Source organism: Prionailurus bengalensis, chromosome C2, assembly GCF_016509475.1.
Source record: "Prionailurus bengalensis isolate Pbe53 chromosome C2, Fcat_Pben_1.1_paternal_pri, whole genome shotgun sequence".
NCBI lineage: Eukaryota > Metazoa > Chordata > Mammalia > Carnivora > Felidae > Prionailurus > Prionailurus bengalensis.
The window spans coordinates 118,419,845-118,437,867 of record NC_057350.1 but is presented as its reverse complement, the minus strand read 5'-3'; the positions used below and the strand labels follow the sequence as shown (position 1 = coordinate 118,437,867).

At 39.7% G+C, this 18,023-nt stretch overlaps 1 pseudogene; it reads right to left on the bottom strand.

The window, feature by feature from the left end:
• LOC122491888 overlaps positions 1-9,821 on the bottom strand; it is a 60,367-nt pseudogene extending 50,546 nt beyond the window's left edge.
• Between the last annotated feature and the right edge of the window lie 8,202 nt (positions 9,822-18,023).

Below are 18,023 nucleotides of genomic sequence, written 5' to 3'. Positions count from 1 at the left end.
CATTTGCAACCACCTGGATGGAACTAGAGTATATTATGCTAAGCGAAATAAGTCAGGCAGAGAAAGACAAATATCAAATGATTTCACTCATATGTGGAATTTAAGAAACAAAATAGATGGACATAGGGTAAGGGGAAAACTAAGATCAAAACAGAGTGAGAGGCAGACCATAACAGCCTCTTAAATACAAAGAACATACTGGGGTTTGCTGGAGGAGAGATGGGAGGGATGGGCTAAATGGGTTGATGGGTATTAGGCACTTGTTGGGATGAGCAGTGGTTGTTATAATAATAACTGATGAACCACTATTACTACCTTGTATGTCAACTAACTTGAATTTAAATAAATAAATTTTAAAAATATTTTAATAAAATTATACATTGCATCACAAATCATTCAGCACATGAAATGTGGTAAGATGATCAAGGTCATCACAAACTGCAGATAGAAAAAAGAACCAAGAAGGCCTTATGTCATAGCCAAATGAATGTGTAAAGTTGTTGCTTTAAGGGTCAGGAACACTTTACTGATGAATAGAGGACAGATTTCATGTTTATTGTGCTCATTTCTTCCCCCTTCCAGTGAATCTAGATTCACTTGTCCCTCACTAAGTTCCTTAGTTTCTCTATTCTTTTCCCCCCTTGTCTATAATATCTATGATGGGGGCAGAAAGAGGGAACAAGTGTAGTGGGGGTGACCAGATAATATGTAAGATCTTTTTCAATCTAGATCTAATAATAAATGATTTATAAATAAATAAAATTATACACAAAAATTCCCTTTTTTAGTTTCTAGGACAGTCTTTTCTCTTTGAACCACTAAGAAATGGCCAATATGAAGAACTAACTGGATATTCAATAATGCTGATTCAAACATTGCTGATCACCACTGAAGTATACATATTTTCCAGGTGTTCAAAATATGGAAGAATGGGTATGTTGTCAACTAATGTGATAGAAAAAAAGTTAATTAGGAAAGTTAGAAACAATAGCATTAAAACAATTAGGCTTAGAGAAAAAACTGATGATATATTACAACGTAGCAATTTTTAACATATCTTCAATGTTAATTACTTACAAATATATTTTGTCAAGTGAAATTAGCCTATTTGCACCTGACCACATATAAGGAGAGCTGTCTAGATAGGAAAGGCGCTTTCTTCCAGCTCTACTCTAGAAGACTAAAATATTTAATAATGTTTCTAATAAAATTTCAGAAAATCATCTTCCTGCTACACTAACAGCATCTAGAAAAAGCTGTGTTTACACAGATTGTATCTAGTTCAGTTCCTATTCACTGGTCTCATTAACATGTCACCTACAGATGAGTTGCTCAGGAAGTTCAGGATGGTTTAACACGGACCAGCCACATACGATGCTATTTTCTCAGTGGCTTAGGGAGAGGAATCAGCCAGGGTGAACCTCACACAGGAGTATCAAATTTTCAAGGTGCCTCTGACAGATTAACATTCTGATTTTTCTGTTCACTTGAGTTACTACACACCAAGCTCTTCCCTACATGTTCCCTTGTAATAAGAGGAGGGTCCAGGAGGGCAAGAGGCTTATAAACAGGATGAGAGGACAGGACAAGAAACTTTCTGAAATGTGTTCTCCTGAAAAGGGAAATTCAGACTATCATTAGATTTCTCACCTTAGTCTTACTTAGGGATTACTCCCAAGATTCTTGAATCCTTCTAGCGGAAGAAATCTCCTTGAGGACAGACTGATCCTATCTTACACAATTTTCTGTCATTCCTAACTTCTGGGCACAGGACATGGACTGAAATGCCCTATTGCCTTAAATATTTTTTGAATGAGTTATGAGTGGTTTTGAAATGAACAAAATTGAAAGTGACTTAACTGGACATAAATGTCTAATAGTATACTTAATTACAAGAGAGTAAATAATCTATTTTTCATTCAAGACTTTTCCTGTATGAAAGCACAGCCAGGTGAGGGGATCCAAACATGTCTCATGATTTTTCAACAGTGGCCACCAAAATGATTTACAGTCCTATGTAAAAAAACTCCAGGATCTTAAAATCTAGGGCTAAAAGATAAAAAATATTCACTCTTTAATAAAATGTCCACTGGTAGGCAAAAAAGCCTAATGAAATGAAGCCCTTTAACATGGGAGAAGTTTACTAATAAAACACTGTGGCTATTAAGGATCCATCCTTTTAGGAGCTAGTGGAGTCACTGGCAAATTCCAGGCTCAGAAACCATATAATCCTGCTGTGTTAGACAGAATTCCTGTGAGGAGTCCTGGTAATTTCATGAGATCTCGAGAGTCTAGGGAAAATAGAGCAAAATGACTGGGTATGTACCTTGCATTCACACCCAAGGAGGTACTTCAACTAAATAGCATCATTACTGCCTCATCCATTCAGTGGTTCCAGGAACTCTGTCACACATTAACAGTTCCCAGAACCACCCAATAGAGTAGGGAGAATTAGTAGTATTTTGCAGAAGAAACTGAAACATCAACTAGTTATGAAATTTGTTCAAGTTTATAGAACTAGGAGGTGATAAAACTACAGAATCAAACACTACATTATCTGGCCCTAAACCTTGTTTTCTTTTGTATTTGTTTCTGGTTTTGTTTTTTAACTCACGCATTTCTGAAAGGGATAAGTGAATCCATCATATCTATCATTTAACCTTTGTGAGGGTAATGGAAGAAGCTGAACACCTTTTTTTAACTTTAATAAACAATTTTAACGCTGTGCAATTTTTTTTTTAATTTTTTTTCAACATTTATTTATTTTTGGGACAGAGAGAGACAGAGCATGAACGGGGGAGGGGCAGAGAGAGAGGGAGACACAGAATCGGAAACAGGCTCCAGGCTCTGAGCCATCAGCCCAGAGCCTGACGCGGGCCTCGAACTCCCGGACCGCGAGATCGTGACCTGGCTGAAGTCGGACGCTTAACCGACTGCGCCACCCAGGCGCCCCAACGCTGTGCAATTTTAAAAGAAGGGGAAATGGTCTAGGAGACCACAGACTTACAAGGTCAAATTCTTATATTATTGTACAAGCATAAAAAAGATTTTCTAAAATTTATTAACTATAGGCATCCAATAAGCTTCTAACATAGTTAAGGGGTTTACTCTAGCACTTTAATGACTTCATGTGTATTTTATAGCTATTTTATAAAGGGATAGTTTAATAAAATTCTTGGCTCCTACAAATTCCAATTTCTTGATCCAATTTTACTGCATTTCGCACATCATCTCCATAGCACTGTATCAATAGTTTTCAGTGCACAAGATTAAATATATAGAACTGCAAAGAGGAACTTGTCAACCTCAAGGAATATTTTATTGATCATGTGGGAAGAGAAGCATTGAATTAGAGTTCCTTGCTTATAATGAACTTCAATACCTCCGGTTTCCAAAACAAAAAGAGCCAGGATAACAGAAGAGTTTCCAATACTAGCTATATCTCCGTTTCACTAGATACATTTTTTGAGTTTATGCTATTTGAGTTTATAACCAAATCTGCTTATCCCTTGACTTTAGGACCTGGGTTTCAGAGTGGGTTCACAATTTTTAAACAGAGTTTAGGGGATCACCACTTTACGGTAGAGGGCCTCATGGACTTGGCTTGAAGCTATGTATGCTTGGTAGGCACCTTATGTTTACTTGGTAATAATAGATTTTTATGAGGGCTAGAGCAGGTGATGAAATTATGGGTGGTGAGGGAAAGCAAGGGGCCAAGGCACCTGATGAGTTTGTCACTAAATGTTCTGTTCCTTCATGTTGCCTTTCTTGATGTTTACTCTTCCAATTAAATGACACTCCAGTTAGGATCTATGTCGACTTTTTCTATTCCTACTTTTCTAATTTCCTTCAAGAGGACATCTCAAATATCTTACCACTCAACATTAATCCCTTATGAAAACCATACACAGTCTTCCCACGAATAATATTCCTATACTTACGCTTCCCCTTCACAAATCTGAAATCAGGACCACTGCTCCTACAGCTTCACAAACTGGGCCTCTGTCATCACTGACCCACCACCTTTGTCCACTCTATCCGGCCTTGTGTCTCTTTTCTGTTGGATCCTCAAGGTCATATTTCACAGGAAGATATTTTGGATTTGTGTGGAGTACCTGAGCTACTAAGTCTTCCAGACCAGGAGGGCAGTTTGGCACAGGAACTGGCTCTGGCACCCATGCTGTTGGAGCAGACTCATTTCACACTGGACATCTGCCAGGCTGGTGCTGTATAGAATGGATGCCACCAGTTGGCTGGTACAAGGGGAAGGCACTGCGCTGATGTAGACAGCAGTATCCCATTAGCAAGCCTCCTGGGTAGTATGTGAGAGGAGGGACAGTAGGTGCTGGGGGCCCTGTGTTCAAAAACAAATGAAAAAATTACATGACTGTAACTACAATATATTGAAATTTAGCATAAATTTTTACACGGATGTTACATGGGTCACATGGAGGCTTCCTAGAAAGTCAGAGCTTCTATTTTCTGAGGGAAAGGAATACCACATCCCAAAAACGTAGTAGGGGGATTTCCAGATTACTAACTCATTGAATCCTCTTAAGCTTTATGAGATAGTCAAGTTCACTTCACAAGTGCAAAAACTAAGGTTGAAGAGAGGAGGTAATTTGATAGCCTCTCTAGGCCCATCTCATAAGGCTGCTGCAGGGTTAGCACAGGACGTGGCTTAAAGTGAGCTCTGCACAAAGTTCTATTTTTATACTCTTCATACTATTGTTAAGTTTACATAGATAAAGCAAGTGGTAACACTGCGATTTGAAATCACATCTTGACTTCAAAATGGTGATCTGAAGACTATGCTACATTGCTGCTGACCCAGTCACTTCTTTATATCCTCACCATCTGGTTCTCACACTGATTTCCTCCCAATGGGGGGTCTGTTAAATTCTAACTTGGTCAATGTAAGTAAGGTCACAGTCAAGGAAACCAGATTTCTTTAAAGAGTCACAATACTTAAGAAGAGAAGCACTCGAAATCATGAATTGGCAGGAGGGTACCATCAAGGTAGGACTTTAGACTTTGCTTCTTTTATCAAATGTCTCTTAAAAGAAGCAATAATACCACACCCCTCCCTCAGCCAGGATGGATCAGTGCAGGCCTAGTAAGGAGGCTGATCTCCTGCCCAGCAGTGACAAGGATCTTATTTCTAGAATGAAATAACATCTCTGCAATCATCTCGTAGTTTTTTTTTTTCAAACTGTGAACTTTTGCCTCTTCTTTATACTTACTGGTACGAAGCCTCATCCAGTTGGGTTTACTGTAGTAACTTCTCAACTAGTTTCCCTTTTCTTGCTTTCTCTCTGTTCCAGTGTTTCCTTCACACTAGCCCCAAAAGCTATCTTATCAAACATCCAATCACTTACTCACTGGACATTTATTGAGTGCCCTTTAGGCACCAGACCATGTGCCAGAAGCTGGGAAGAAAATGATGAAAAACCATACTCAAGTATCTGCTTTAAAGTCTTCTTTTAAAAGTCTATTTATTTATTTTGAGAGAGTGTGTGCGCACAGAAGGGGCAGAGAGAGAGAGGGAGAGAGAGCGCACGCGCGCGAGAGCACATCCCAAGTAGGCTCCGCACTGTCAGCACAGAAGCCTGATGCGGGGCTCGATCCCACAAACCGAGAGATCATGACCTGAGCAGAAGTCCAACACTTCACTGACTGAGCCACCCAGGCGCCCCTAAAATCTTGATGTCCCACTTCGGTGGCTCAGTTAAGCACCTACTTCAGCTCAGGCTGTGATTTCACGGTTCCTGAGTTTGAGTCCCACATTGGGTGAGCTCGAGCCCCGTTTTGGGTGAACACAAGCCCCACTTCGGGTGAGCTCTGCTTCTCCCTCTCTCTCTGCTCCTTGTGGGATTCTCTTTCTCTCTCTGCCCCTCGCTCACTTGTGCCCTCTCTCCCCACCAAAAAAAAAAAAAAAGTCTTGATGTCCTGTTAAAAAGCATCTACAGGCTCTCAAAGGCTCCAGGATAAGATCCAAACTACTTAATCAGCACTGGAAACCGGCCACCCCCACCTCTGCACTTCTGCCTTTTGATCCAGTCGGCCTTCCTCAAGCCCCAACCACACCACTAGGCCTTCATGACCTGGTGTTTTTGGACAGGTTTTTCTTTCTCCCAGACATTCTCCCTTCCCCACCTATTTTTTGATTGAGAAACTCCCTACCATGCCAATAAAACTTGACTTCCTCAGTTAGGCCTTCCCTTTAACCCCACAGTCAGTTACTCTGTCTTCTGGGTCCCTACAACATTCTCTTCACATTTCCATTACGGCATGCAGAATACCATTAATGTTTGTACAACTTCCTACTACAAGCAATGTAAAGGCAGGAATGTTCTACTTGACATCTAGTAAAGTATTTGGTATCCAGTAGGTACTCAATATTTATTTATTGAAACAATAAAGTAATTAGCTAAATGAGCAACTTAACTCTTAGTGTCATTTTCTACAGGGGTGAAGAGATTCTTTCTGGAGATTTAACTTACCAGGTATAAAATGGGAATTCTATTCTGGAGGGTCATCAGGTATTGTAACTGGTGAATTCAAACGGCATCTGTGGTTAGGAGCAGCATGAGGTACTGGATCCAAGGACTTTGTTTTATTGTCAATGTCATCCATCGGTTCATAAGTGTTTGTGAAGACCAGTCTTGGAGGAAGAGGTCATGCCCAACTGAGAAATGGAATGATGTATTATTGAAAATACTATTTTTTTCTTATTGGTTTGCTACAACATCAGTGTACATGATCATTGTTAAATATACTACTCTATTTCTTACAACATACACAATACATGCATATGATATACTAGGCATGAATTCACATATATGGTAAATTGTTAGGCTGAACACAGAGTAAAAAACTATGGCTGAGTAATTATACTGTGCTTGTGATTAAAGCAATGAACTCTCAGGCTGGCGGTTCGGCTGCCCTGATACTGACTTTTATTTACATAGACAAATTCCTTCCAACATAGCAGAAACTGTTGTCCTATGATGTAGTATTGAGAGCATGCCATATGTGGAGTGAATCTGACTTTTTCCCCACATCCTCTTTGAAAAGTGGCTGTGTCAGAGTAAATCCAAAACAAAACAACACAAATACTTAACGGTTTTAAAAGCGGTTTGCCATTCATAACTCACTTAGAGGTGATTTAGATCACTTCCCCAGTGACTCCTATTTTGACTTATTCTTCCTAAAACAACCTATGTCACTGTAATTACTGAAAGGAAGGTGCTGAGGTCACGTTTCATGTTACACCCTGTCCTTTCATTGAGATTGGAGACACTACTCCCTGACCTCAGTGTGAGGAACGGCTCAGTTTCTCTGAAAGAACTGGTTGACTTTTAACTCCTAGAAAACATAAGTCCCATAAATGTAATATTTCTCACCTTACATCATTTGCTAGAAAACTCAGGGCCCACTTTTCAGACCTCTTCCATCAAGGAAAGCTTTTTATTACTATCACCTCTTGTGTTAGACTTTTTTCCCTACCCTTAATTTTCCTACCTCATTTTTCTCAAGTATTTTAAGTATCTTTCTTTAGACGCAACCAATATAAGTCTCCTTTAGTCCTTTCTATGCCAAATATAGGAAGATAGGAATGTTCATATTTATAAATGAATGGACATATTTACATTATCCAAATGTTAAACAATAAAAGCAATTTCCAAATGAAACAAACTGAAAGTGCTATTAAGGAAAACAGTCCTATAATTCACATTTAAAACAAGGCATAATAGCGGTGCCTGGGTGGCTCAGTTTGTCATGTGCCTGACTATGGCTCATGATCTCGCAGTTCATGGGTTTGAGCCCCGCGTCAGGTTCTGTGCTGACAGCTCAGAGTCTGGAGCCTGCTTTGGATTCTGTGTCTCCCTCTCTCTCTGTCCTCCCTGGTTCCTGCTCTGTCTCTCTCAAAAATAAATAAGCATTCAAAAAACAGTTTTTAACAAGGCATAATAAAGTTTGTTCACAAAAGACATGCTGATATTTTTGAAGAATTCTAATGAATACTAAAAAAAATAAAATGCTTTAATGCTCTAAGATATTTATACAAATTTATATATTATGTATATACTACTATTATTTCATAATACATGTAACAAGTTTTATGATTTTTTTTTCTCCAGTTACATTTCATACATTTTTTCATTAATCCAACAAATATTTACTGGGCACCTATTGTGTAGGCACTACTATAGATGTTGAAAATACAGTAATAAACCAGAGAAACAGTTGCCCATCATGCTGGAGATTCTAATTTAGTGCCATGAGATTAAAAACACAGTAACAAATATTTCAGTTCAGGTAGCACAGTTATAAAGAAACAAAGTAAACAGTTCAGGAAAAACATGGATGGCAGTCCCAGGAGGTTCAGGGAAAGCCTCTCCCAGGAGGTAACTTCGAACTAGTTGAACTACAAAAGGAGGTATTACACTAAAAATGTAGGAAGAGAGTTGTAGGACAACAGGAAATATGTGCAAAGGCCCTGAGGTGGCACCGAGTTCAGAATACTCAAGGGTGACAAAGAGGTCAGGTATGACTGGGACACAAGGAATGAGGAGAACGGAGGGAAGAGATGGAGACAAGCCTGATCACACCTGAAGGCTGAGGCAAAACATCTGCGATTTGCTGTAACTGCAACTGGAAAATCTTTGGAGGACTTTCATCAGTGGAGTGATGGGATCTGATTACACTTTATCTTGAGGGGGCAAGAGTGGAAATACGCAGTGAAGACGGATGGCAGCAGCAATCCAGGTGAGCCCGATGCTGGCTTAGACAGGCAGGTAACACTGGAGAGGGTGAAATGTGGTCAGAAGCAGAACCTGCAGGAGCTTCTGATGCACTAAGAGGAGTCAAGATTGGGTGTCAGTGTTGAGGCCAGGGTACCTGAGTTGATGACAATGCCATTAACTGAACTAGACAGGAAGATGGTAGGGAAAATGGTGGGGACTGGGGAGGGTAGGAATCAAAAGTTTAAATTAAGACATGCTTAAGAAAAGGCCAAAAGAAGATAAATAAGTAACAGAAAATGTTGTGTATGTTTGCAAGTGTACTTATTTTTCTATTATGAAAGATGTTTTTACATCTTAAAAATATAAATGTTCTGGCTGGGGAGAGACTGACCCTCTCAGGGCTAGCCAATTCTTAGAAATAGCAAAGGGCTCTGACAGGAATATGCCTTGATACAAGCTAACTGCCCCAGAGCTCTACCTACTTCCTTTATCTGGCCTGTCCACCCCAGGAGATAACATTCCCTCACTTTAATCTTCCCGGGGCCCGGACCAGGTAACCAGAAGCTATTCTTTGGCTTAGAGTTTGCCAGAATTATTCAAACCAGCCATTCCTCAGTTGTTTGCCCTGCATTGCCTTGCCCTCACCCCTCCACCATGGTCCTGCCAAACCCCAATAAAGGCCATAATCTAAAGGCTGGCTCTTCTAGCTTCTTCTGCTTCTTCCTGATCACAAGTGGTGTTCCTTCTGTGGCTCTGCATTGTGTCCCATGCCTCTCAATTCTAGGGAAACTGCACCACTACTTTTCTTTCAAAGGCATTAACCTATGTTGTCAATCATCTTTATAAATTAAGACGAACATAACCTTTTCGCTGGTGGAGCATTTGTGTCACTGTTGATGGCTGCTGACTGATCAGGGTGGTCACTGCTGAAGTTGGGGTGGCTGTGGCAATTTCTTAAGATCATGAAGTGTGACCCATCGACTGACTTTTTCTTTCACAAATGATTTCTCTGCAACATGTGATGCTGTTTGATAGCATTTTACCCACAGCAGAACTTCTTTCAAAATTAGTCATTCCTCGGGGCGCCTGGGTGGCTCGGTCAGTTAAGTGTCTGGCTTCGGCTCAGGTCATGATCTCGCGGTTCGTGAATTCAACCCCGCGTCGGGCTCTGTGCTGACAGCTCAGAACCTGGAGCCTGTTTCAGATTCTGTGTCTCCCTCTCTCTCTCTGACCCTCCCCCATTCATGCTCTGTCTCTCTCTGTCTCAAAAATAAACATTAAAAAATAAATAAATAAATAAATAAATAAGTCATTCCTCTCAAATCCTGCCACTGCTTTACCAACTAAGTTTATGTAATATATTTTTTTAAGTTCATTTATTTTTTTTAGTAATCTAAAAATCTAAAAAATCCAACATGGGGCTCAAACTCACGACCCCGAAACCAAACACTGTATGGTCCACTGAGCCAGCCAGGCACCCCTACATAATATTTTATTTTTTTAAAAAAAATTTGTTAACATTTATTTATTTTTGAGACAGAGAGAGACAGAGCATGAACAGGGGAGGGTCAGAGAGAGGGAGATACAGAATCTGAAACAGGCTCCAGGCTCTGAGCTGTCAGCACAGAGCCCGAGGTGGAGCTCGAACTCACGGACAGCGAAATCATGACCTGAGCCGAAGTCAGCCCCTTAACCAACTGAGCCACCCAGGCGCCCCCCCCACGTAATATTTTAAATCCTTTGTCATTTCGGCAGTTTCATGGCATCTTCACCAGGAGTAGATTCCTTCTCAAGCAAAAAACCAAAGAAGCTCATTCATAAGAAGTAACTCATGTGTTAAAATTTTAATTCAAAAATAGTAATAATTTAAATTCAAATATAATAATGTAATTCAAATACAATAATTTATTTGAATGTTAACTCAAATATAATAATTTATTTGAATGTAATTTAAATATAATAATAATTTTTAAAATGAAACATTATGAGAATTACCACAATGTGACACAGAGACATAAAATGAGCAAATACTGCTGGGAAAATGGCACAAATAAACTTGCTCAACAATACAGCGTTGCCACAAACCTTTAATTTGTTGGGGGAAAAAAAAACAGTATCTGCAAACACAATAAAATGAAGTATGCCTATATTTAATCCTGTTCTCCAAAAAAAAAAAATTAAGACCAAAGCACAAAACATATTTATAAGTGAACATTATGAGAATAACTCAGGGTAGGAAACTAGAAGTTGAGATGAAATTTTTAAGAGGGGGAGTGTGCAGATTTAGTTAATTCAATCAGGCAAGGAAAGAAAGTGAGGTTATCATCAAAAAAATGAATTAATAGTATTTCCAGATTTCTAAAGACAATGACAAATAACTAGAACAATACTAACCAAGGCTATAGTTTTTTTTTTTTTTTTTTTCAACGTTTATTTATTTTTGGGACAGAGAGAGACAGCGCATGAACGGGGGAGGGGCAGAGAGAGAGGGAGACACAGAATCGGAAACAGGCTCCAGGCTCTGAGCCATCAGCCCAGAGCCTGACGTGGGGCTCGAACTCACGGACCGCGAGATCGTGACCTGGCTGAAGTCGGACGCTTAACCGACTGCGCCACCCAGGCGCCCCGAGCCAAGGCTATAATTTAGTGAATGCACAGCAAGGGTCAGGTAAATGGCCAAGCAATTTGCATATTATCTCTAATTATAACATGTCTGTAAGGTACAAACTATTATCCCAGTTTTATAGATGACAAAACAGACTCAGAGCAATGAGACAAATTAACGATGTGCTTATTAAGTGATCAAGCTCACTAAAGTCAATTCCTTCTGAATCCAAAGCCTATGTTCTTTCCACTATGCCATCTTGTGGATCAGAATTTAGAATGTGGTCATTTGTGCTGTTCAAGCAAAGTGGAAAGTCACTGATGTAGAACAGGTCAAGGAAGAGCATGTGAGTGATCATTATGAACACTGAGTTGACTCAAGAATGTTGTCATGAGGTAAGCTAGTATACAGATTCTCAGTCCCGATGTTGTCCCCTAAGTATGGAACAAAGAGACCCACTAGGCTTGGACCATCGCCGCTCTGTCCCTTAAGCCTAAGTTACTAATACGGTGTCTCAAGAGGTATAAAAGGATTCTGCAGCACACCAAAAAGATGAAGTGTGCAACTGTTGGCCAGCCAAAGGAATTCAGGACATTGGTCCTACCCTCCAATGATAGGAATCCCTGAGATTTAGAAAAACAATCATATCCTTCTAGAACCTTCATTCCTGGACATCCCTAGGTACATACCTTTGAGCAACTCTTGTATGTGGTACACAGAGGATATATATAAGAATGTTCTTGACACCACTGTGCATATGAAGATAAACTGAAAACATTTTTATTGTCCATCAATGAGAGACAAAATTAATTTTAGTCTAATCATGTAAATACTACACTGCAGTGGAAACAAATTAGAACCACACCTATCATCATGGATGAATCTCAAAAATATAACATTGAGCAAAAAAAGTAAGGCACTAAACAGCATGTATGATTTTACTTTTATGTTTAAAGGCATGGGGCGCCTGGGTGGCACAGTCGGTTAAGCGTCCGACTTCAGCCAGGTCACGATCTCACAGTCCGTGAGTTCGAGGCCCGCGTCAGGCTCTGGGCTGATGGCTCGGAGCCTGGAGCCTGTTTCCGATTCTGTGTCTCCCTCTCTCTCTGCCCCTCCCCCGTTCATGCTCTGTCTCTGTCCCCAAAATAAATAAAAATGTTTAAAAAATAAATAAATAAAGGCAGAAAACTAAATATGTTTTCCAGATATATACATGAAGGTAAAACTTTATAAAGAAAAGCTAGTGACATAACACAATAACCAGTCAATGCTTACCTGTAGGGGAGTGATGAGGAAAAAGGGACTCTAGTTTCCTGCTAATGTACTAAATCTTCTTTATTTTTTTTTGGACACACTGGTTTTTAAAAAACTTTTTTTTCTTCCAAGATTTTATTTAAATTAAAGTTAGTTAACATATAGCATATAGTGTAGTATTGGTTTCAGGAGAATTTAGTGATTCATCACTTACATATAACACCCAGTACTCATCCCAACAAGTGCCCTCCTTAATGCCCATCACCCATTTAGCACATCCCCCACCTCCCTCCCTTCCAGAAATCCTCAGTTTGTTCTCTCTAGTTAAAGGAGTCTCTTATGGCTTGCCTCCCTCTCTGTTTTTACCTTAGTTAATTTTTCCTTCCCTTCCCATATGTTCATCTGTTTTGTTTCTTAAATTCCACATGTGAGTGAAATCATATGGTATTTGTCTTTCTCTGACTGACTTTTTTCACTTAGCATAATACACTGTAGTTCCATCCACAGAAGGGAAATAATATAGAGCAGAAATAAATGATACAGAAACCAAAAATTACAGATCAATGAAACTAGGAGCTGTATCTTTGAGAGAAGTAACAAAATTGATAAACCCCTAGCCAGATTTACCAAAAAGAAAAGAGAAAGGACCCAAATAAATAAAATCAAGAATGCAAGAAGAGAGTTCACAACCAATACCACAGAAATACAAATCATTATAAGAGAATATTATGAGCAACGATATACCACCAAATTGGGCAATATGGAAGAAATGGATAAATTCCTAGAAACACATAAACTACGAAAACTGAACCAGGAAAAAATAGAAAATTGAATAGACCCATAATCACCCAAGAAATTGAATCAGTAATCAAAAATCTCCAAGCAAGTAACAGTCCAGGGCCAGATGGCTTCCCAGAGGAATTCTACTGAACATTTATAGAAGAGTTAATACCTATTCTTCTAAAACTGTTCCAAAAAATAGAAAGGGAAGGAAAACTTACAAATCCTTCTATGAGGCCAGCATTACTTTGATTCCAAAACTAGACAAACTAGACAAAGACCCTATTACAAAGGAGAATTACAGACCAATATCCCTGATGAATAAGATTGCAAAAATTCTTAGCAAGATATTAGCAAATCAAATCCAACAGTACATTAAAAGAATTGTTCACATTCTTAAGGACAGGGAAGATGGGTTGTTATTCTGTAAAAGATACATATATGTTTAAATACATGTTTTCAGATGTATGACTTTACTTCACATTAAACAAGAACCATTTGACAGCTACATGTTGAGAGTAATGTTTTTCTAACTAAAGGCTTGTTGTTACCTTCGAGGTTAAGTTTAGGAATTTCTAACTTCTAGGGATTCATAATGAAATTTATTAGAATAGATTTTAAGGGGCTTATTTCTATCTATCCATCCATCCATTCATATATCCAGTAACTTACCATAATTTTAATGACTAATGTATCTAGATAAAAGTACAGATTTGAATTTTTAAAAAAAAAATAAGTATTATTGAGAAAAAATGCAGAATTCTGTACTCTAACTCTTAGGTAAAAATCTGTATTTTTAACAAGAGACAGCATGTAGTTCTTATAATCAAGCATGCCTAGAATTGATAAAGAAATTTAATAGTTCTCATAAATTAACAATTTAATCAGTCAGATTTTAACAATTAAATCAGTCAGAAATTAGAATTTAAACCCGATTCAAGTAAAAACTAAACCAATCTATAAAGATGTTCTAAAAATCAAATAGTATCAATGAATTTAAACAAAATAAAATATACCTGCACACTGCCTCGTATGCTGCAAATGCTCATGGTTTGTTTAACCTTCCCTCTCCTTTGAGATGCCGATTTTTCCCCACCACCTAGTGTTCTCAATTCCTCCTTATACAATATTTCTTTCTTTTACAATCTCAGAATTTGCATACTATCTGTTATTATAACAACACGTCTCTATTTAGTTAGCATGTTACATGAGGCAGAATAATTTCCAGTTGACATAAGCATACATATTGTCAACATAATTGTTCCTTAACATTCAGCAGATTGTTCAGACTTCTCCATCTCTCAGCAAGAGCAAAAAGTGCCATAGGTTGAAAAGGGGGGGGGGGAGCTAAGATGGCAGAGTAGCAGGAGGACCCTAGACTTGCCCCAGACCTCAAGCACAGCTAGATAAATATCAAATCATTCTGAATACCCAAGAAACCAATCTAGCCGGGACACTGGCTCTTTGCTGTGCTTTACTCCAAACTCCATGCCCCTGTGCTTTGGTGGGACTGCCCTTCTGGGACAAACCTGCATCAGTCCCAGAGTAATGAGACCCTCCCCCAAAGAACCAAGCGAGGGTCCCTGCCATGCCAAATCTCTAGTTTGGAATTTTAAAACTCAGTCGGCCTGCCTGGGATAGAACACAGGTGCACTGTGCTACCAGGCCGGCAGATGGCCCAGACAGACATGGTGAAGGCAGTGATCTACGAAACGCCTGGGACACAAACAGGGGAGATTATTAGCTCTTCTGGGAAGGCTTCCCAGGCAGCAGCAGGTGTGCACTCCCCTCTGTGTGGACTAGAGAGGTGGCTGGAGCCATTTTCCTCACCGCCCCTTAGCATAAACTAACTTCAGTAAGCAGCACAGTGCCAACAATGGTGGTCTGAACTACCTACACCAAGCCCTGCCCCCTATGCTCTGCTCATGCTGCTTTTCTCGGGCAAATGTGTCTGACAACAGAGCAGTGGGTCCCTCCCCCGGAAGACCAATACAAGCCCTTGCATGCACCATGTCCACTGACCACAGAGTGCTGCAAAGCTTCAGCTTTACTGGAAAGAGCAAGCGGACCAGAGAACACCTAATTAAAACCTGCCACACTCTGGCCAAGGTCCAAACACTCCCCACTGCAGGCAAGGGGAAATTCCGGAGAGGAGTGACCTAAGGGAAAGAGTAGCCAAAACACAGCAGCAGAGTGCACATAGCATACACTGGAGACACTTCCTGAAGGCACCGGGCCCTGGACAGTGTATGACCTCTGCTTCATAAAGCCATTACTCTCAGTAGCAGGAAATATAAAAGGCTTTCCTACTACATAGAAAAAGAGAGCTAGAGAAAATGCCAAGAAGGAGGTATTGATGCCAAAAGAAAAACCAAGAAGAGGTCACAGCTGGGAATCTAACTGAAACAGACATAAGTAATATGCCTGAATCAGAATTTAAAGCAACAACCATAAGGATACGAGCTGGGTTAGTAATAGAAAAGACCACTTCTACAATGTCTCCATTTTATTTTAGCCCATTCCAGTATTATGTTTAGTGTAAAACAATGCTCCTGAAAATTTACCTGCTAGAATTATAAACAGCAGAGGTGAGGAGGAAGTTAGTGGTGACAGCAGGAGGGAAGAAGGAAGGAGCCATGAGGCGGGACAGGACGAGGTTGGTGAAGTTATGGTTTGCTGCTTTTGCAAGGCAGCTCTGATGGCATAGAAGGCATCCCTTCTATGAGAGCATCAACATGGACCCCTTGCTGCATCCAACACTGCAGCTGCTCAGTATCTTGCTTTTCAATTCCAACTTTGTCAACAGTGATGGGCTAACAAAGCTCAATGAAAACAAACTCTCAAGCCCACACCATGGACATCTAAAACCTCAATCACAAAACCAGAATGGTCAGCCCTTTTCAGCCGTGTATATATTGGAATGTGTCCTATCCACTAGGCAAAGGAGCTGCTGGATACGTCATCTTGCAATTCTTGAGGCATGAGACGTGGGAACCTGCACATGCAATCTGAAACCCTGGGTCCTGCCTGTCTCCAGTGCCTTCAACTGTGAGTGGGGAGAAAAGAAAGCCAGGGGGTCACCGTCTGGACGATTCCTTCTGATTCTTACTCACCAGGAGCAGGGAAAATGGTTTCTGTAAATCTTCTGCAGCTACTACACTCCATCTTCCTCTATGGGTTTAACATGGAACTGTTAGAAGAGGATATCCTTTGAAAAGAAGATGGGATACATGGAAGAGGACAGAGGAGCTGGTGGCTGACCAACAGCCACTGCTGGCACACTTCAGATGGCGTGGACAGTGGTCCAGAGTGTGGGTTCAAGTTCCAGAGATGTCCTTAATGGGGGGTGAATCAGGCAATCTCCTTGTTGTGGGGTTATCCTATATAACACGGTGTGATCATAGTTAGATCCACGTACAGAACTCTTGTTGTAAAGATGAAAACTACCCTGTGTAGAAAGCATTTAAAACGGTGCCTGGCACAGGCAAGCCCTCAATAAAGTTTCATTATTACTATTATTTCAATAGATAATATATATAAACTAATGAAAAGACCAAGAATAAATATCTATATTCAAGAATAGCCTATAAAAAAGCTGTTAGCCTTTTAACAAGTATTGAGCACCCATGCATAAGATTTTATGCTGGGCTTCCTGCTGTCTCCACTAGCTTCTTCCTCACCTCCACTATTTATAATTCTAGCAGGTAAAGTTTCAGGAGCATTGTTTTACACAAAGCATTAATATTGGAATGGACTAAAATAAAATGGAGACATTGTGGAAGGGGTCTTTTCTATTCCTAGCTAACTGGAAGACAAAAGAGAGTGCATCTTAAGTGTCTGCAGGGTTTGCTGTTAGTTGAGTATAGCTTCATCATGTCGTATCATTCAGATGAATGGATTTAGATAGCAACAGCAATAGACTTAAAAGAGCAGGTGATACAAAGTGTTAAAAACACCTGAAAATTAGGAAAATATAATATCCATTAAATCTTTAACACAGAGGTCTTTTTTTGCAACCCTGCAATATGAAAAATAGAGTATTTTTACTCTATGTTACTATAGTAGGCTTTACGATATAAAATGAGAGACTATTTATACAATTATGCTTATTTATGTGAGAGCCTTGATAAAGCTCTTAGTAAATAGGAACAATACTTTTAAAGTGTTCAAATTTCATAACTCATATTTCACAGTAGGGATATAGGCTGGGTTCATATATGTTAATGTGCCAATAATCCTATGTAAGTATGCTGTGCTTAAAAATGAATCATTTAGTAGTCTTTGCAGTAAAAGGTTAATACGTTATTTATTTTTCTATATCCATAGACGGCTGTTCCAATTTAATTGTTACAGGTAGATTAAAGCTTAGTTCACAACCTTGGTAGCTTCTGGCATGTAATCTGAAACCAGTCTCCACAGACAGCTGGGGGCGGGGGGGGGGGGGGGGGGGGCCAAAAAAGCAGACCACTCCAGATTGGCAGGTAACAAGTTTAATAAACAAGGGACCTTACACACAAGGCTGGTCTTGGATGGCTGCAGGCTGTGAGCAGATCTTTACACCCACCACCAGAATCTTATAAGTTCATATGGAGGACTTACCTGGCTTGTCATGTACACCATCCACGAGGTCTCAA